Source organism: Pimephales promelas, chromosome 15 (assembly GCF_988280905.1).
Source record: "Pimephales promelas chromosome 15, fPimPro1.hap1.1, whole genome shotgun sequence".
Classification (NCBI taxonomy): Eukaryota; Metazoa; Chordata; class Actinopteri; order Cypriniformes; family Leuciscidae; genus Pimephales; species Pimephales promelas.
In genome coordinates, this window is record NC_142783.1 from 9,646,076 (window position 1) to 9,667,182 (window position 21,107).

Below are 21,107 nucleotides of genomic sequence, written 5' to 3' on the forward strand. Positions count from 1 at the left end.
GTTTAAGACCTGTACAGACGCAATTCCAGGGGGGGGGGGGCGAGTGGATAGTCTGTCCAAGTAAGGGTCTAAATAACAATTTAAATCCCCCCCAATTATTGTATTGGAATTACTCCCATCAGGGAGAAGGTCAAAAACCTTCTTGAAAAAATTAGGGTCGTCAGTGTTCGGACCGTAGATGTTTAAGAAAGTCAGCGGAAATGAGTTTATAGTTCCAGACACAATAATATATCTGCCATACGGATCAGTGACCATAGAAGAAAGTTTAAATGGAAAGTTTTTTCGAAAAAGAATGGCCACCCCACGAGCATGGGAAGTGAACGGTGACTGATAGACCTGTGATATCCAACTGCACCTCAATCTACGTTGCTCGGTCGCATTAATATGGGTCTCCTGCAGAAAAATCACATCTGATGATAATGATTTAAGATGCCTAAATACTTTTTCTCTTTTTATAGCGTGTCCAAGCCCCTTAACGTTTCAAGAGACCAATGTCACGTTCTTCCCCCCAGTCAATGACCTATCAGAAGACCTCTGCATACGCAAAAGTAAAAAAAGTTAAATCCAAGAATGGGCATCCACCTTTGATAGCAGAACATGACTAGCAGCTTCAAAGATATACATTGTAAAAAACTGAACAATAAAATAAAAAACACAGAGAAATAAAGAGATAGCACGTAGAAATATAATAAACAAGTCCGAGCCAAAACGAACAACAACCCACAACTTAACCCACCCGCCCTCGTGTCTACCCGAATCAGACACAAAATTCCCATTTCCATCCAGAAAGGAGCTGCTGGGCAGTCAGAAAACAACACCTCAAGGGGAGAGAAAGGAACACCTCCCCAAGGCCTCAAACATGTGACTACAGATTAAATATTGCCGTAAAATTTTTTTAAAAAAATTAAACTAAATTAAAAAAAAGAATTAAAAAATAAATATAATAATAATAATAATAAGTAAAATAAAATAAATGGATAAATATCAATAAACAAAATGAATAAGTGCAATAAATTAATTTCCTTAAAAATAAAACGAAGGGGGCAAGACTTTTTTTTTTTTTTTTTTTTCGCTAAAATAAAATAGAAAAAATTAAAATAATAACTATTACCATTGTTAAGTGAAATTGTACACTACCCCCGAAATGAAATTGAGCATTTATAAAACCAATAAGAGAACAAACCAGATTAGGCACGCAATACAGACATAATTGTTACAGTTCCAGTGCATTGAGCGCACATAGCGACTGGCTACCCCCAGTGGGGGCAACTCTACTGGCTCGCAGTATCAATGAGCGAACACAACAGGAAAAGAAAGTTATAATCAACTATCTGCAGCTCTACTCCCCGGCGTTCTCACTAGAGGCTGACATTTTTTCGGGAATCCCACGGGTCCCGGGATTCCCGTGGGATTCCCGCAGGATGGGAGTCATCTTTGCAATTAATCACGGGATTTGGACGGTACAGGATAAATAGTTAACGGGAGCAGACGGGAGCGGGAATCAACGACCAAAAAACAAAGAAAAAAGTAAATGCACCATTTTTTAGTTTCGTTTTAATACGCCTAGAATGTAACGCAATTAAAAAATAACTACACGACCCAGCCGTTCCAGAAGCCATCAGTGCTTTTTGTCACGGCTTACCGCCGGAATTCAAAGAGCAGTGATGGAGGGAGCTAACAGCCGCGGAGAAGTCGATGTGGCAAAAAAAAAAAAAAAAAAGATTTAAAGCGCAAAGTCAGAAGTAATGACATGTCTATTAAGTTCACAGAACTGGTTGGAAAGTCTGAAATATTAATTAAGTTTATGAGAGAATGTGACGGTGATCGCACGATGTACGTCTTGTGTAAATGGAATCGTTTTGATAAATTAGATAGATATCCGATCTGAGAAAACGCATGAAGTGGCCAGGTGTAAACAGCCCCTTAGTCAAGTAAGCAAGCGATTCAGGGACGAGCGGTCTGAAGAGGCACACTTGCAAGGCAAATTTAGGAAAGAATTATGTTGCAGCCTACACAGCAACATATAACTAACATGGACTCATTATACAAGAGCATAATTGATGAAAATCGTTAACATGTAATAAAAAAAAACTATAAATGTAAACTATAAATGTATTGTTTACTCAACAATAAATTAGTAAAATGCAGCTTTATGTGCTGTTTGGGTTTATTAAACTATTGTAGACATGTGAACTATAGACTACTGTTTTTCTTTTATTTGCTGTCTTCCATTTCCTGGAAAATCTAGAAACAGGAGCTCAGCAGCTGGTCTAAAACAGGATGGCTTGGAGAGGATGCAGATTTAATCAAATTATATGTGTTAATTAAACACTAATTGAAGAAAAAAATATATAGGAGCGGTACAAGAGCGGAGTCAGTTTAAACAGGAGCGGGATGGGAGTGGGAGTCAATTTACCAGGAGTGGGATGGGATGGGAATATTTTTTAAACTTGGTCTGGGAGTGGGACGGGACAAGATTTCTTTCTATGGGAGTGGGACGGGACAGGAGTGAAAATCCACTCCCGTGTCATCCTCTAGTTCTCACCGCACTTTTCAACGAATCGCGCTGCCTTCACCGGATCATCAAATACTGTAGGCGGCCTCTCTCCGTGCTGGTGGATTTGCAGCCTTGCCGGGTACCGCAACGTAAACTTAATTCCTTTTTTGCGCAGGACTTGCATTACGTCTCGAAAGGCATTCCGTTGAGACATCACCTCGGCTGTGTAATCGGGAAAGATCAGCACCCTCCTACCCTTGTATTCCAGTGATTGCATCCTCCCACGGCGCAGAATCAGCTCCTTCTCTTGGAAATGGTGGATGCGCGCCAATATAGTACGCGGCTTCTCACCAGCTGCAGGTTTAGGTTGAAGAGAACGATGCGCACGATCCACTTTAACCGGGCAAGGGAAATGCTCTTCCCCGAGCAATCGAGGAATCAGCCTGGAGACAAATTCAGTGGGTTTACCCTCTTCCTCGCCCTCTTGTATCCCCACGATCTTGATATTATGCCTCCGAGACCGAGCCTCAAGATCCAAGACTTTAGCGCGGAGCTGACTGTTTTGTTTAGACAGCTCTGAATACTTAGTTTCCAACTCGGTTATTCGCGCCTCAAAGTCACTAGTAGCTAGTTCTTGATTAGCTATCCGGGCCTGCAGTTCAGCCTGAGACGTCACAATCTTCTGGAAATTGAGCTCAAAAGCGTCAAAGCGGGCATTTACTCCCTGCAAAATGGACTCGGACATCTCTTTACAGATCTCCTTACACATAGCATAAGCAGTGTCCGGTACTTTCTCCGATTTACAGGGCGAGTTGTTAGCTTTAGCAGTAGCTGCGGTGACTTGATCGTCAGAGTTTCTAGCTTTACTAGAGGCACTCGGTTTCGGCATTTTCGAGCCGTGACGCAGGTTAACTCTGAGAAAAATAAGTAGACGCACTGTAATAGCTCACAACAAAATAAACACGGCAAAATAATAGTTTTATCGAAGCCCTGGAGAGGAGCCCCGACTAAACGCGTCTATACCTCGAGCATGCGCACTAGCGCCCCCCCTCATTTGCATTATTAAAATGACCGTCCACAACATCCATAATATCGCATCAGATCTCGCGAGACAATAATGCATTCAGAAATAAGGGACAGAGGAGCTCTGTGTTTATTTTTTTTTTCCACTTTTCTTTTTTAGAAGGGCCTGATAAGACTATATAAGAGAGCGTGGGTATCCAAGGTAATACTAGGTTATGACTCCTTTAATAAAACATCAAGTAGTAGACTACCATGTCCAAAAAACATGTTGTTATGACTTTTTACATTTTTATTTTCATTTTCATTGATGATACCATGACCAATAAATTCCAGCTGTGTGCTTGACTAGTTTAAGGTTTAGTTTAAGTGCATGGGGGAAAGTGTCAATTCTGTACCTCTAACAAGTCCAGACAGGCATGTAGCCTATAACATCTCAAAACCAGTGGATGTCACAGAATATACAAGTTTTGACAGTTATTGTGTATTTTTGTGAAAAGCTTCATGAAAGACAGCAGTTTTCGGGTTTGTCCCTGAAGTGGTATAAGATGGGCAAAACTTTGCCTGAAGGTTGAGAAAAAATAAACAGCCTCTCACGGGCCATGTTTAACATGCTACCCAGAATTCCTCTGCTACCGCTCTGAGCCCGAATCTTCCATTCTGCTGGGTCGAGACAGCTTGGACTGTGATCCTGGTAAACGCTGGAATGATTTAGGGTGAGTGGCAGCTGTCACCCATGTCTGATGGGTGTTTGCCAGAGGCTGAGTCTCCATGGAAGGGTTGTCAGTGGTCTATGAAGTGTAACACATCTTCATGAAGTCTGGAGAAATTGGATGACCATGCATGTCACAAACTGATCCGACTCTGCAGATCTGCTTCTGGCCAACATGAACCTTGTGATCTCAAAAAAAAAAAAAAAAAAAAAAAAACAGAACAAAAACGCCTGGAGAACTTTCCAAACTTTTAGAATAATTAGTTGTTTAACAGACATTGTTTCAGAGGCATTGAATTATACTTTAATAATGCAGCCGCCTCTCAGAGCAGACAAATTGGGGTTTGGCTGGCTGTAAACAGATTCTGTTGTTTCACAGAGGATAATAATTAGCATCAATGTGCTTTCATTTAGGAGGCCTGTTACACTGTCCCTGCTTATCAGGAAAGCAATCATTTCAAAGCATCCTAAAGTTTTAATTTTTAATTCCCCGGCATATGAATAAAACAGGCTGCCTGGCTAGTTGTGATTAGTTTTGGCATTTCTGCATACATTTGCTTTTTTCCATCTCACTCTGATTGAATTACACAGTTTGACTGCAGAACCCCTACATGAATCACACTGAAGTTAAGAGAGTTGAGAATAAATAGCAGTAGAAATTAAGAAATAACAGTACTGACAAGGCAGTGTTTTAGGTTAGTTTAAATTCTAGGTTTTAGCTCTGTGTAAATGTTGCGTGAGTGCCGCTTGGCCATTGTCATGACATTCTCTGCATCTTGTTTCCTGTCAGCTGCACAGATGGATCAACACATTCCAGTTCACAGAGGCCATATGTTACATTTACACTCGCTGAAGTGAAGATGAAGGGTCTATAATTTTTATGGTATTTTTATTTTAACGGAAAGAGACAGAATATCAACCAAAAAATCCAGTTTTGTTGGAACATTATATTAACATGGTGAAGTCGTCCTGTACTCTTAGCAGAGAAACAGCCCCAGAGCATAATGTTTCCACCTTGACTGTAGGGATAGTGTTCTTGGTGTTCCTTAGTTTCCTTGGCAATATGTTTTCAGTCATTGTCATGCTAGAAGACCCATCCATAACCCATCTTCAGTGTTCTGGCTGAAGGAAGGAGGTCAGGGTTAGGGTTAGCCAGCTAGCCTGGTTAAAACCAGACCATTCTCAGTTGTAAACTGAGTTATGGTCTGGCAAAGTGTCATAGAAAAATCATTTCCAGAGGGGCGTCACCAACAGACGTAGCGGATAGACCTTAAACCAATCAGACCGATTAAGGAGATGATGAATGCAGAGCGGCGGAGAAACATCTCCGAGTGTTGTTCTTTGCTCGGTTTTTAACAAAAAGGAAACATTCAAATCGCTTAAATGAGATGCGATAGCTGATTCGAATATATCGACGGCGACATCCATTGTAATGTAGGCTACAAAATCTGCTTCAAAAGGCCAGCGCTGTCGTCATCATCGTGTAAAGCCCGCCCCAAAGTTTCTGATTGGTACCTCGATTTCGGCGGGTTGGAAATTGTCTTGAATGAGCTCTTTGCCAGACTAACTTTCAGAGCAAATTTAAATTTGCCGGAAGTTGTCTGGGTTTTCCCAAGCTATTAGCCAGCATTTCTCTTCCTACAAACACGATGAGTGAGTTGATGCATAAGAGATCAATTTTGGTCTCATCTGAACACAGCACTTTCTCCCAAGCCTTATCTGAATCTTTAGATGTTCATTGGCAAACTTCAGACTGGGCTGACTAGACTGGCTTCTATATATTCCATCTTGAGCGGGGGAACCTTGCAGGCACTGCAGGAATTCAATCATTGTGGCGTAGTGTTCCCTGTGGTCCCAACTGCCTTGAGACCATTAACAACTCCTTCTGTGTTTTTTCTGGGCTGATCCCTCACCTTTCTCATGCACCCTTACCCCATGAAGCAAGATCTTGTATGGATCTCCAGATTCAGATATACAGATTCAGAATACAGATTCTGTGGACAGGTTTCTTTTATACACATTATGAGCTTTACTTTCTTAAAGTGACAGGACTAATCTGTGTTCCACATGGACACATAACCAATCTGTGGGAGGCAGAATTCTTGCTGGTTGGTAGAGGATCAAATACTTATTTTACTCGACCAATTGCTAGTCAATTTACAACCTTTATTTGATGTGTTTTCTGGATTTTTTGGTTGATATTCTGTCTCTATCAGTTAAAATAAACCTACGATAAATATTATAGACCCTTCATTTATTTGTAAGTGGGCGAACTTACAAAATCCGCAGGGAATCAAATAATTATTTCCCCCACTGTAAAGGCCACTATACTCCATCACTAAATATAAAGGTTTTGTACATTATAAATAACAGGATTTATATTAATTTAATAGTAATATTAATTCAGTATGTTGCCAGTCAGTATGCAAATATCATGAAGATGCCATCACTGTTGGTTACATTTTGAATGCTAAACATTAAAACATTGTGAGTCACTGGGAGATTTTCTAACTTTATCACAGAATACATTTTTTTAGTTTGCTTGGAGTCTGCATTTTATGTTATTTAGAACATACCTTCACCAGAATGCTTGAGTAGTATCAATACAGCGCTCCCTTGAAAACACTAATGAGCTGTTTTTATATATTTACTAGTGTGCATGGAACTTACATAGATCTGATGTTAAACTGTGCTGAGGAAGGAGTCGAGACAGTGTCTCAGATCTTAATGAATCAATCAGTCTAGTTGCTGGTTTGGGTCAGGCAGATGATTCCCATGACGGCAGATGACTGTGACACTCCAGAACCTTTTTTTCCCTTTTTTGCTAAAGTGAACAAGTCAAAGCAAGTATTTCCACTTGGATGATAATGAGGGAGAACAGGTGCTTGAGCTGAATAATAGAGCTGAAATGAGCTCTGAATATTAAGTTTAAAGTTTCACCTTGACAGTCTCAGAGCACAATGCAATATAATCACTGCTGTCTTTCTCAAGATATTTACGGTCAAACACTTCGCAAAAAAAAAAATAAAAAAAAAATGGTGAGGCATTTCTTTTCAGACCAAAACAAAAGCTCAACTCACAAAAAATAAATGTGTTTCTCCTCATTCGTCCACTGTTTTGTCTGCAAGGTTTTTCAAACAAAAACTGACATGAATTATTTTTACATAATAATTTTCCATCATAAATATATATGTAGCCTATGTGAAAGGAGAATGTAAATGTGTGAGAGTAGAAATATATGTATGTGAAAGGAGAATGTAAGTGTGTAGGAGCTCCAGAATGATTTTTGGCTTGATTGGCCCCTCATAGATTTGAGAACCCCAATATATAATGTTCACTACATAGTGACTGTCACATAATTTATGAGGACCCATGTTTGTTAATAATATAATATTTATGTTTATAATATTGTGCACTTTGAATTAGACCTACACCATATTTAAAAAACAAAACAAAACATGTAATATTTGATCTGATGTATTCCTAAAAGTCAGATAATAGGATTTGATATATACTGGTTGTGGTTTATGTATACATAACATAACATGACATAACATATAAAATAACATAAAGCAATTGCTAGTTTTGGTGTATAACAACTGAAATAAAAATCCAAGACAACAAGGTAGAGTACCAAGAATGTAGGTCTGAAGAAAACATGTGTACGTGAGAAGAATGTATGTATGTTTGAGAGAGCGAATAGTGGAAACAGAAGGTGTATAATAGAAACGGAAGTCAGGTCCAGAGCGATCATGCTCAGCTTCTTAGCACCGCCGACTTGGTATATTTTTTCAGTGAAAATACAGGTTTGTGTGTCAGTCACAGAAAAATAATAGTCAAGTCACATTTATTTATATAGAACTTTTTACAATACGGGGGGGGGGGGGGGGGGTGATTGCGATTTCACTTTTTTTATTTTAAATAGTGTGTAATTTTGCTGTTGGTGCATGAACAGTATCTGCAAAGTTGCAGCGCGGAAAGTTCAGTGTAAGCAGATATATCGTCTTTTAAAAATCAGGAAGTATATTGCCTACAAAAACGACTCGAATGGGACTACAGCTGGATTTTAGACTCCAAAAAGGGCATGGCCATATTTCTGCGGCTCGTCGAGTGTGTTGTGTTAACTAGCTTGTCAGGTTTTCTATGTTCGGGCTTCCCACGGATGTTGTAGTTCGTCAACAATGTATACAATTTATGTTTGATTATGTTCCTGAAAATTACAATCATAATTTAGCTCTCTGTGCTGCACATTTTATGGAAGACAGCTTCCAGAATCTCCACGAATTCAATTCAACAAGAAACCAGAATCATCAAGATAACAAAATCATGATTTTGTTACCAAATCATGAAGCAGTTCCAACTTTAAAACCAGAGGCAGCAGTTGTTGGGCCACAACCTGTAAGTAGGCTAAGACAAAATGCAGTGTTGTAGTCGAGACCACCTCACTCGAGTCCGAGTCAACACCGAGACCAGAGAGAGTCGAGTCCGAGTCAAGACCGAGTCCATAGAGAGTCGAGTCCGAATCGAGTCCGAGACCACAGACGGTCGAGTCCGAGTCGAGACTGAGACCAGTGAGGGTTGAATACCTAATTTACTTTTATTTACTTAGAGAAATCCTTTTTTTTTTTAACTGAATTTACTTTTTTAGTAAAGTTTAAAAAATATGATCAGTTTAGGGTAAAAAGGCCACATAGTAGGTGGTGTTAAAAGTAATTTTATTACAATTTGTCATGCGCAGTTGCGCACTAGAAAATCACTAATCACTGGGCGTGTCAATCAATTTAAAGAAATATTTTATTAACATACATTAATAATCATGAAAAATATTTTTAATTGAACTCGAGTGGACTCGGGAATAATTCCGAGTCCTAAAAAAAAATGTTCGAGTACGAGTCAATTCCGAGTCCAAATGGACACGAGTCCATGACAAGACCAAGACCATTAAAATATGGTCTCGAGACCGAGTCCGAGACGAGTCCGAGTCTCGAGTACTACAACACTGACAAAATGACAAAACAAACGCGTACAAACATTTTGGAACTGAATTTGTATATGTACTAATTTTGTAAATGTATTTTTCATGTATATATACTTTATGACGTTATTTTACGATTTGGTCAAGAACGTAAACCAATGCCAAAGCTGTTTATGTATATAGTAGCCAGTTAGTTCGATGCTAAACAAACGTGTATAAAGCTAAAAAAAATTAGGCAAATTACCATTCAAAAACGTTTTGTAAGAGCCGTGTGTGGTGAGATTCTGCTTGCCTCTCTTCATCGCTGCTTTCTGGGTCTGATTCTGGCTCATACCAGAGACTGATACTGCAGTATTTATACCATTATGTAAATTTGACAGGAACACACATGCAACTTTCACCTGTAAAGGTAATGGGCGTTAAGTATCCAGATAATGTGCACTATTCGGTTTAGCCAATCACAACACACTGGCCCAAACTAACCAATTTGAGCCCACTGCCTGTTTCTGAGGGAGTGGTTTCATAGACTCAGGAAGTCAACCGGTCTTTCAAATGACAGAGGAGAACACGGCTTACAATAAAGGTGAAATTTATGAAAAATAAGACTTTAAAAAAACCACGGATACATGTTATATTGCACCCCATAAACACAATCATTCAAAAAAAAAAAAAAAGCAGTAAACCACCCCTTTAAAAGCTATTCACAATGCCTTTCAGACCTCTTAGTAAGGAAAAATGACAACTCCTAAACTAAGAGTGAGTCTTCGATGCTATGGATGAAGTCAATTGTCATTCACAAGCTTCCTTGCAATGATGATCACGTGATTGGTTGTTAGATGACAGGGCCATCATGCGGAACATAAATCATAACAAATCATGGAATGTCATCGAAATGCATACCATGTTTGTGCAGGCCCCAGTGAAGTAATTCTTAAAAAGGCAGAGAGAGAGAGAGAGAGAGAGAGAGAGAGAGAGAGAGAGAGAGAGAGAGAGAGAGAGAGAGAGAAATGTTGAATTCAATTAAATTAAATCACGGTAGCCTAATACCCCAATGAAAACTGGCACTTGCCTAATAATGAAAAATGACACTTGCATTAACACTTTGCATTAACACATTAATTGACATCCTATTAGCCTAAACAAGACTACTTAAAGCAAAGAAATGTTGGTCCTATTGAAGTAATGCAATAGTTGAATGATGGTGGATTATGAACTCGCCAAAACGGAAAAGAAAGCTCACCTGGACGCAGGATCAGTTACTGCCGCTGGCCCAGTTGGTGCTGAAAAAAAAATGATAAAAGGGAGATTCGGCACTGGGATATCAAGCAAAACTGAGTGAGACATGCGGATTTCTTTGCAGATCAATAAAGCATTCCCACTTTTGTCGCGAACCCTGGTGTGTGTGTGTGTGTGTGTGTGTGTGTGTGTGTGTGTGTGTGTATGTGTATGTATGTATTCATGTGCATTTTGAAAAGTATGCATTGAAAGCATCCATCCCTGAAGCATCAGACCTGTTATTGAGATGGTTTGTTCATCACCAGTGAAGGTGTGAGGTGAGGGTCTGTTGTGGGTTGTTCCAGGCTGCCGTATGCTAATGACTCAGCACCTGTGTGTGTAAATGATGGGCCGCTGGCAGCGTCTCTCAGGTTTGTTTCCTGTCTGATCAATGAGCCACCTCCAGCCAGCTGACCTCTTCCAGGCGGAGCAGCTCTGTAAAAAGCAGAAGAGTTATTGATCACGCTCCAAGACTGTAAACACATGCTGGCAGCTCTGCATGCCTATTAGACAGACTCTTGTTGTGGTCTATGTTGAGGGATTTTCCAATTCTGGTTTTAATCAACCGAAAGATGAAGGTTAGTGAACGCACAACAATACCAACCTGAATGAAGGGGAACAGAGAAGATTTTAAGAGGAGAAAAATAATCTGCTTTGCAAAAGTTGTGTTTCTACAAATGTATGCAGATGCATTTTTTTGTATTTAAAAAAACCAACAACATTTATTATTAATTATTATTAATTATTTATTATTATTAATTTGTAAGCAATTTCTGAGAAACACTGTTCAAAGTTTATTTTAACTTATTTAAACAACACCTAAACCAATATTTGCTAGATGTCTGTTTTGTGTGTGCTGACAAATATGTGTTTGTAAATATTTCTGGCTGTGTAAATAGGAGAAAATAATGTGGATCTCACCAATCCATAGAACACCCAGGCTTATAGACTGGTGATGTGGGAGGAGAGCGAGTGAACAAATAGAACATTTGCAGAAAGACTAGAAAATTAGATAGCTGAGATATTTCCAAATAGAAAATGGTCAGAGCGGAATATAATTGGAAAAAAGTTTACGATCGGACTCCTAGACCTAGACCTCTAAACTTTATTATAAACCTCTAGCTTTATTAGAAAAGCTTTAAGGGGTCATGAACTGGCTTTTAAAATTTTATTATATTGTTGTCTGAGGTCAACTTATGACATTCGCTTCATTTTTGCATTTAAAAACATCAAAATGAATAAATAATAGGCTATTTTGTACCCAAGTTTTGAGACTATCTGATAACACTCGGTTTTTTATGGGCGTCTCGCACTGAAGACTTGGAAGTAAACGCCCACTGCTGTGAGTGGAGAACAGTTTTGCACATTATAATGAGTTTCAACCAACTCACCTCGTTGGTGTAAAATGGCAACTGGAATGATTCGCCCATACATGTTCAAACCAGAGTCTGTGTGTTGCACCATTCCTGTCAGATCCAATATAGATGGCACAGCACCGTTCTTTACTCTTAATCGGTCTGCAAATCCAGTCTTGTTTGCAATCCTCAGTGAAATGAAGCGAACAGATAAGGATGTTTTACCTCATCAGCTGGAACGTCATTAAAAATAAAGTTTATCCATGCAGTATTGGAATCCAGAGGAAGCATATGCAGTGACTGTCTTTTTCCACAACCAGGCACTACACAATATTCTGTGTTGCTCAGTAGCTGGATCCGGTTTGTCATCACGAGGTAGGCTTATGTTATTTAGCTATGCGCAAGGGCGTAGATTACGCGGGGGACGCGGGGGACGTGTCCCCCCCACATTTTATAAAATGTAATTTGTCCCCCGCACTTTTTCATAGGGGAAGTGTTCACGAAATGTTGAGGTTTTCGCGAGCCAATGTGTATTTATAGATACAGATTTAAAATTCAAAGAGAAAAGATCGCCTATCTACTGTATCTACACGTGACTTTCACGTTGCCATGGTAATCAGTCACTCGCGCTCGTGCATCACCACACGCCCGTGCTCGCACCCGCACTGAATCCATCGTAGAAGGTCGAAAGGAATTCAAAACGGCAAAAAACACTTCACACTTTTTTCGCAAAAAAGTCAAGAACTGTAAGTTGTAATGTGGTATCCGAATTTTGTTGCTCATTTGTCATTGATGAATAACTTTGCCTAATTTTCTGCCATTATCAACTTATTTAAACGCGCAATATACCACCTTTTAACACATATGGAGCAAACACGCCATTTATGCGTCTGTTTTAAAACAGGGACGCACAGTTGTGCCTTCTTTGATCAGCTCCCGCTTTGATAAACGCCGACGAGGATCAGCTGTTTCAACCATGCTATGCATTTTACTTTTACTGTGTGGGGATATACATCTAAACCCCGGTCCTGTCGAAGAGGGTGGAGAAATACCGGGTGTAAATGGCTCCTTACTCATGTGTGGATCTGTTGTCAAGAGCACAGTAGGTGGGGATTTATATCCAAACCCCGGGCCTGGCGGCGTGGAAGAACCAGTGGGAGTAAATGGCGTTTTTCCCATGTGTGGACCGGAAGTCACGATCGCAGTGAGTTACTCTTACGAGCACACACAAATAAATGGGCAAAACTATATTCCGACAACATTGTCCCCAGATGGTATTGAGACATTGTGTAAAATAACTTGTCAGGTGCTTAGCACGGACACCGTGCACAGAAAAATCTTGTCTGGATTCTGGGGTAAACAAACAAAATGCCGCTGAGGAGAAAACTGTAGCGGCATGTGATTTGGGGTGTTCATCTCAACTATCCATGCAGTGTCACTCAAACTCTGACGCTAAACAACATAGATACAGACTATTTCAGACTGTTAATCACGCCAAAGTACTCAGGGACCCAAAGGTCAAACCCAAAGGTGTATTTGGGGGACACCTCAATATTTCGAAAGTCAAACAACTGGAACAATTGCTAATGCAGTCCAACCTTGACTTTTTGTGTCTTTCGGAGACTTGGCTGAAACCCACCACTTCAAATACTGTTGTTCATATTCCAGGCTATAACATTTACAGGCGTGATCATGGTCATGGCAAAGGGGGTGGAGTAATGATTTATGTCAAGGACAGTTATCAATGTGTACACTTGGAATCAGTGGGAGATGTTTTGGAATGTGGGGATAAAAATCAAGCTGTCTCCAGAAATGTCATTTGCTGTTCTTGCCTTGTAGGCCTCTTGCATCAAAATATTTATTTTTTAATCACCTAACAGACATTCTTAAAAAGTGCGATGTGAAAGAAATACTTCTTATGGGAGATTTTAACATTAATTGGCTCGATAAAAAGGGGAAAAAAATTAAGAGATTACTCAAATTTAATTTCACACAAATAATAAAAAAAGCAACTCGGATTACTAAAACATAAGACGCTTATTGATCTAGTTTTTACTAATAAAGCTGACCGTATTGGAAAAGTTTATAATTTAATAACAGGTCTTTCTGATCATAATTTAACATTAGTTGCAAGGAAATTGGCGTTACCGAAATTTAAATAAGGTTGATTCCATATTCCTCTCTAAAGAACTTTGGCAAGCTATGGATAAATTAACTGGATAGGCGCAAACTAAGAGCGGAATAATAGAGCTGAAAATAAATGATGAATTCCACAAGGATGGACAAACAGTTTCAAACCATTTTAATGATTATTTTATTGAATCAGTGAATGAAATTTTTCAGCATGCCTCTGGACTGCATCATCCTTGTTTACCTCAGCCACCTGTCAGCGATCATGAAGCTTTATGTTTTAAAAGCATTGATGGTTTTAAAACAGATAAAATACAATCCCTATCAAATTCAAAAGCTAAAGACTTTGGGGAATTGATAGCTCTTTCATTAAAAAACATAGGGAGATTTTAACACCAGTTTTTACACACAGTATATCGTGAATAAATCTATTGAAGAGAGAATCTTTCCCAGTGTATTTAAAACAGCAGTTATAACCCCAATATACAAATCTGGAGGTAAAAATTAAGCAACTACAGGAATGCCTGTAGTATCTAAAATACTCGAGAAAGCCATCTATAGAGCAGCTAACTGATCACCTCGACTGTAATAATTTGTTGCACCCCATGCAGTTCGGCTTTAGACGCAACCATTCCACCGATGCAGCCTGTTGCTATCTAACAAGGAATATAAAGGCCAGCTTGGACGGAGGGGGCACAGTGGGGGCTGTGTTTTTGGACTTACGAAAAGCATTTGACACGGTGAACCACAGTGTCCTCCTGTCTAAGCTTTCTAAGTATAATCTGTCTAGAGACATTAAACTGGATACAATCATATCTTACAAACAGGGGCCCGTTCTTCGAATGTCGCTAACTCAGTTAGCTGAATTTGATTGTTGGCGATTTGGCATGATCTTGTATTGTTTGGTTCTTCGACGCCTGGACTTGCTGTCATAGCAACAGGTGTGCTAGCTTGAACCTGCTCGCGAGGATTAGATCAGGATCAACAGGATTAGATCGCGGCTTTATGAGCGGAGGTGTAACGGAAGTCTTTTAGCGCAGTGCAATAGTGTACTTTTTGAGACATATAATTTTTCTCATGACTCGTGTGGATGGCGTTTACATCATTAATTTGTTGGAAACGCATAAATGTTCTACTCGGAGTCGGTCTTTAATAACAGTGCAGGTAAGTGATTATTGCGATTCTTATCCAGATTAATAAGATTATATCAAAAGGCAGTTGACTGACTAAAATCTCTTAGATGGCATGTGACTATGTTCCACAGACCTTATTCAGAGCAGTGCCATGACAGGTATGAAAGTGAGGCTATGAGGGATAAGCTTACCGTGTTTCCAATGGCATCCGCTGTAAAAAGCTGAATAAAAGCTCCTAGATAACTTACAATTTTCCACAGCTTACATTGTCGGGAGTTTTTTGTTAATTGAAATTTCTTGGAAAGATATTTTTCCAGTGTTTCATGAGCAGAACAATCCGAAAACACATTAAATAACAGTACAGCCCATAGAAGAGATGCATGTCTATCCCTCACGACCTTGCTTTCATTCTCATTAAAAATCAAAGATGGCGCTGCCTTGAATAAGGCGTACGTATATAACAAATATGGCCAGCATCTGTGCATGACTCAAGAATTTTCAGAGATTTATTCACATTATTGAACGTGGCAAGGAATATCACGCTCACTGTATTACATACATTTATGCTTATCCTAACAGAACTGAATTTTTCCATTATACACAGCAGGATCCTGCTTGGAGGCAGGTGTTTTATGACCGCATTCCCTGACCAGTTAAAATGCCGCTCTAGCCAGGACAAGGGCACACAATGAAGTGAACTTTAGCCAACTAAAGTGTCTGAAAAGTCTTGAGGGTTGCACCTGACAGGGCCTGTGACATTGCATGGGCCATATTACACATCATTGCACCATCAGAAAAAATATAAAACATTTCATTAATGTTTAATAAAAGACAAGACAAATATGCTTAGTTCTTTGAGTTTTATTTTAATTATTCTTTGTAAAGAAAAGCCAGTGATCAAGTCATCTTTTGCCTACAAATAATACATATTGTACTCTGAGTGAAATAATATATAAGCACTTACTCTGAAGTTCCTATGAAGCAACTCTATCTCTAGTGGGAGTTTTTTTTTTCTTTAAGTTGTCAAGTATTTTCAAAATACTCTGTTTTCTACACTGTTAAAAAAATCTCCGTTAAAAAACGAGCACTTTATTTTTAATTACCAGCACTTTTTCCGTTTTTGTACGGGCACTTCCGTAAACCTTAGAACGGATATTTCCGTAGATTTACATGAGTTTTTCTGTACCATTGACGGACATTTCCGTCAAACCTAAAATGGAAAATTCCGTATTTTCTGTACTATTCACGGATAATCCTTATACAGAAATTTCTATTTTTATAGCATATATTTTGGTAGCAAATAATTCAAGAACAATATATACATATTGAACATGTTTTATTTTTGTAAAAATTTCATGTAAACATTCTTAAAACGCATTCAATGGGTAAAGATTGATATACACAGACAGACACACACAATTTAACAATGTGCAAAGCACCATAAAAAAGTGCTTGTATTGTGGAAAAAGTTAAGAAATTAAACAAACATGGGAGAAATAAAAAAGAAAAAAAAGAAAAGAAAACATGAGCAGGTACTTGCACAATATTGGTGTTGTACCAAATAGCTCAGAAAATTATTTAAAAAAAAGAGAAAAAAAACCTTCATAAACTGTGAAGGTCAAGATTCAAAACATTTTCAAATGCAATACTAATAGAATGCGATACAATACAGAAAGAAACAAAATGCAATGAAGATAAGGCTTCTGCTTTTATCCTTAAAAATTGCTTTAGACTTCTAGTCAATTTCGAGTGAAATGTTTGGACACGTGCAGAATGGATGCAAATTGAATACCACACAAGTCCTCTGGAGGAAACGTCCAACCCAGTGTAGAATCCAGCGCACTGCACCCAAAAAAAGGATGGATTAAGCAGATCGAAGAAGATCTGAAGATCCAGCGGCTTGACCCACAGCATGCACGATTAGTCGCCACAGTTCAAGTGACAAGTGATCGAATGAGTTCGAAATCCTGCGTCACCCACAGCAGCATACTGGATGCGAGGTCATCCTCCCCAAGATGCCAGCTAGGGATTAAAGAAGAGTGAAATGTTAGTGTTGATGCCATTTTTCTGTAAGAGAACACAATATTACATAAAGCGTAAGCTCACCCCAAAATTTTAATTGTAATTACTCACACACACGTTGTTCCACACCTCACAAGAGTTACATTCATCTTTAGAACAAAAATGAAGATCTTTTTGAGGAACTCTGAGAGATTTCTGTCCTTCCATTGACAGCTTAGGCAACTACCACTTTCAAGTTTCAGAAAGGTATAGACACAAATGTAATCCATGTGACTCCAGTGGTTTAACCCCAAATTTATAAAGTGGCACAAATGTTTTGTTGCTAGAATCTTATCGCATCACATTTGGATAGGACTCTAACACTGTGTTACTTTTATTATGATCTTACTATCTTTCTGGAGCTTGAAAGTGGTAGGTGTAAGCAGAGGGAGAGCTGTCAACAGAGGGAGAGAACACTCTCAGATTTCATTAAAGGGATAGTTCACTTTGAAATTAATTTTTGATATCTTTTATCTTACTTCTAGGGCATCCAAGATGTAGGTGCCTTTTTTTTCTACAGTATTTTCAATTTTGATATTTATAGGTCAATGTTTATAATGCAGGTTTATGGGGTTCACCCTGGGTCCACCTGAAAAAGCATGCACAGAGAAGTCCAAATTAAACATGATTCAATGACTCCTAAATGCAAGTACACATTGATGGCCTAAGATACGAAACAAGCAGTTTGTGTGAGAAAACGAACAGTATTTATATTGTTTTTACCTCTTGTAATCACAGCCACGTCCAAGTGATCTGAAGGCACAGGTGCTTCGGTCTGCGCAAGTGCGCCGGAAGTGATCCTTCAGATCACTTGGACGTGGCTGTGATTACAAGAGGTAAAAACAATTTAAATACTGTTCATTTTCTCACACAAACCGCTCGTTTCGTGTTTAAGGCCATCAATGTGTCCTTACATTCACGAGTCATTAAATCATGTTTAATTTGGACTTCGCTGTGCATGCTCTTTAGGGGGACCCAGGGTGAACCCCATAAACCTCCATTATATGACTGACAGACAAGAACAGTTTGACCTAAAAATATCAAACTTGAAAATACTGTGGAAACAAAGACACCTACATTTTGGATGTCCTTGAGGTATAAAAGAAAGACAAAAATGTATTTCAAAGTGAACTATCCCTTTAAGATCTTAACAACTTGCATGAAAAACGTTCATTTTTCGGTATGTTCAATTAAAGTTCCATTTTGAGATTTGACAAAAGCTTGAAACTTTACCTGGTTTTTCGAAGTTGTTCATACAGGAACTTCGGCAGTTTTGGAGGAATGGGGACGTTTTCTTCATCTCAGCCTTTTCAACCTTCGTTCAGGATTTCTACACAGGAAAGTTGGAAATGAAAAAAAAAAGGATATGTTTTTAGCTACACAAGAAATTAAATGAAGGAAAATTAACTACAAAGTATCATGTAGACCAGGTTGAGGTTGAAAAACAAATGTACAGTATTTTACATTCACTAAATTATCAACTATAAACAAATTGTCAGCCATCCCTAATTCTCTCAAATTCAAACACTGTTTAAAAAAATGCTAAGACTTTTTTCTAGTGGACTCCAATTGCATGTCATGTCAGCTTGTCTGCATGCTCAACTATAGGCTACATTCTAATATGTTTAATTATTTTCAACTAAATAAACAGAATCACAATAACATGTTCTATAAATAATTTAATTAAAAATGTGTTGCTTACCTTTATATGAACTCCAGGATAAGTGCCATTTTCTTCAGGTATTTTGCATCTTACTGCCTCTATAGGGTAGATGTGGTCAATAACTTCTTGAATGACAGCAACCCTGAATGTCCACCACCTGAAACAGAAAAAGATATTACTAAATGAAAAACATAACACGATAACTTCAAAAAACCGCTTTAAACATAGTTGTTTAAATCTTCCCTATACAATTTGTATTTCTACCGACCATGTAAACATAAATATCTTTGAAGGGGGTATTCAGCAACCAACTTTTTCTATAAACAGACTTTATTCTTCAGACTTTAAATTCAAATGTGTTTTGCCAGTATTGAACATTCATAATAATGCTAATAAAACAAAATACAAACCCATAAGAAGCATGCAGGTGGTGCTTGGGATGTAAACTACAGCAGAAAAGTCCTGTTAATAGATAAGAAAACAACAGAAACATTATGAAATAAACAAATGAGGAGGGAAAGAATGACTAACATTACAGCCAGAAGTTTAGATAATAGCAGTCATGCTAAATGTAAATTAATCTTTCATTATTTGGGGTTTAAAGTCGTGTGTGTCATCTAAAACAAAAACATGAAGTCTAACGTAAACATAACGTTAACTTACCTCATTTTGCAGAAAAGGTGCTGGTGTTTTCCTTGATCCAGCTGTAACTGTTACCGGTTAAGTTACTGCATATTCACACACAGTCTCTTCACGTTGTGTCTTCATGCCTTTCAAATCAAGCAAGTCTTAATGGCGTTTACTTTTCTTGACGATTCCTCTGGTTGCTTTTGCTTGAGGGCATTAAATTGCTCTTAAAACACTAGCAGCTAGCTAACGTTAGAACTATCACAACTGGTTAACGGATTCGCTCGGCAAGAAATAAACCGCATCACGACAAATAAAAGTAAATAAGCCCATTACAACAAGGACACTACAATCGAGAACCTCCCTCCACGAGTTTTAACTAAATCTTTCAATGTGTGACGATATGCCTAAAATGATAAACGTGACGGCTCCGACATTCATTTGCCTAACAGTTAATGCCAGATGGTAACTAAAAATAATAACGTTACGTTAACAGCTTTTTTGACATCAAGCAAAACATAATTTTCGTTTTTAAGTTTAAGTTTTACCACATAAGTGTCAGAATGGCTTCCACACACCCGAAATCCGGCTCTTAAAAGCAACTTTGCCCGCGGTCATCTGCGTGTGTAATGGCGGATGCGTCTTAAACTTTTCGCGCTGCCGGGATCTTGTTCCCACAATGCAACGCGTAATTCAAAATAAGGGTAAAAGACCCGTAAAAGACAAATACGGAAAAGATCCTTCACATTTATATGGTACATTGTACCGTATTTTTACGGAAATTTTTTACAGTGTAGGGTAGGGGTGAACCTGTCAACACATGGCTTATGCATCAAAAATTAAAAGGAAAAGTACAACACTGCCCACCTCTGCATCACTGCTTTGTGCAGACCCTTCTGTAGATGTTAGATTTTGGTGATGCTGAGCAGTGGTTTCAGTGGCTCGAACTCTGCAACACTTTCTCCAGTCTTCTGCATACATGAGGTAATTCTAGCCCAATTAACCTCTGCAGGTTTCAGTTCAAACAAGAATGTTCGTACAGCTTCCCATCCAGCCTCAATGTTTTCTTGAGACTTGCCTACCTTGTTTTCGACACTTTCAGTTATCCTCTTTTGTTCCTTGTCCCTCAAGTTCACATTAACAATCATCACGCCATCTACTGGATGTAAATTGTAGATTTTCTGTAAGCGTTGAAGAAATTGCCATACTTTTCGTGGTTGTTTGTACACATATGGTAACTCCTTAGACCATTTGTCTACTTGCTCTGGTGAAGCTGGCTGGTATGTCTTATAGGGAACATATTTCTTAATAATTTTTGTTACGATGCGGGTTCTTCTTTCGCCTTCCTCCTCATTCTCCTCCTCATTGTCCTCCCAAGTCCTATAATTACACAGCTTCCTGATTTCTAGCACAATTAGAACGTTTAATTCAAAACTAAAATATTGGTTACTGAATTAGCACCCAGTCAAGAATTACCAATTCTTGCAGCAACTTTAGTCCCAAACATTTTAATCTTATATTGGCTACTGAATTAGCACCCAGTCAAGAATTACCAATTCTTGCAGCAACATCAGTTCCAACAGTTTCTACAGTCTACGCTTAAAACAGTTTCTACAATTTCTGGACGAATGGACTCAATTGTTGCTTTAACAATTCCTA

At 38.6% G+C, this 21,107-nt stretch overlaps 1 long non-coding RNA gene across 1 annotated transcript; it reads right to left on the bottom strand.

Annotated features, from left to right (window-relative positions):
• Positions 1 to 17,034: 17,034 nt before the first annotated feature.
• LOC120485572 (uncharacterized) lies at positions 17,035 to 19,806 on the bottom strand. Its single transcript, XR_016146648.1, has 4 exons — positions 19,232 to 19,806; positions 18,861 to 18,978; positions 18,392 to 18,488; positions 17,035 to 17,119 (listed from the first exon to the last, which is right to left on the bottom strand). It is a non-coding gene; the product is annotated as an uncharacterized LOC120485572 (long non-coding RNA).
• Positions 19,807 to 21,107: the final 1,301 nt, after the last annotated feature.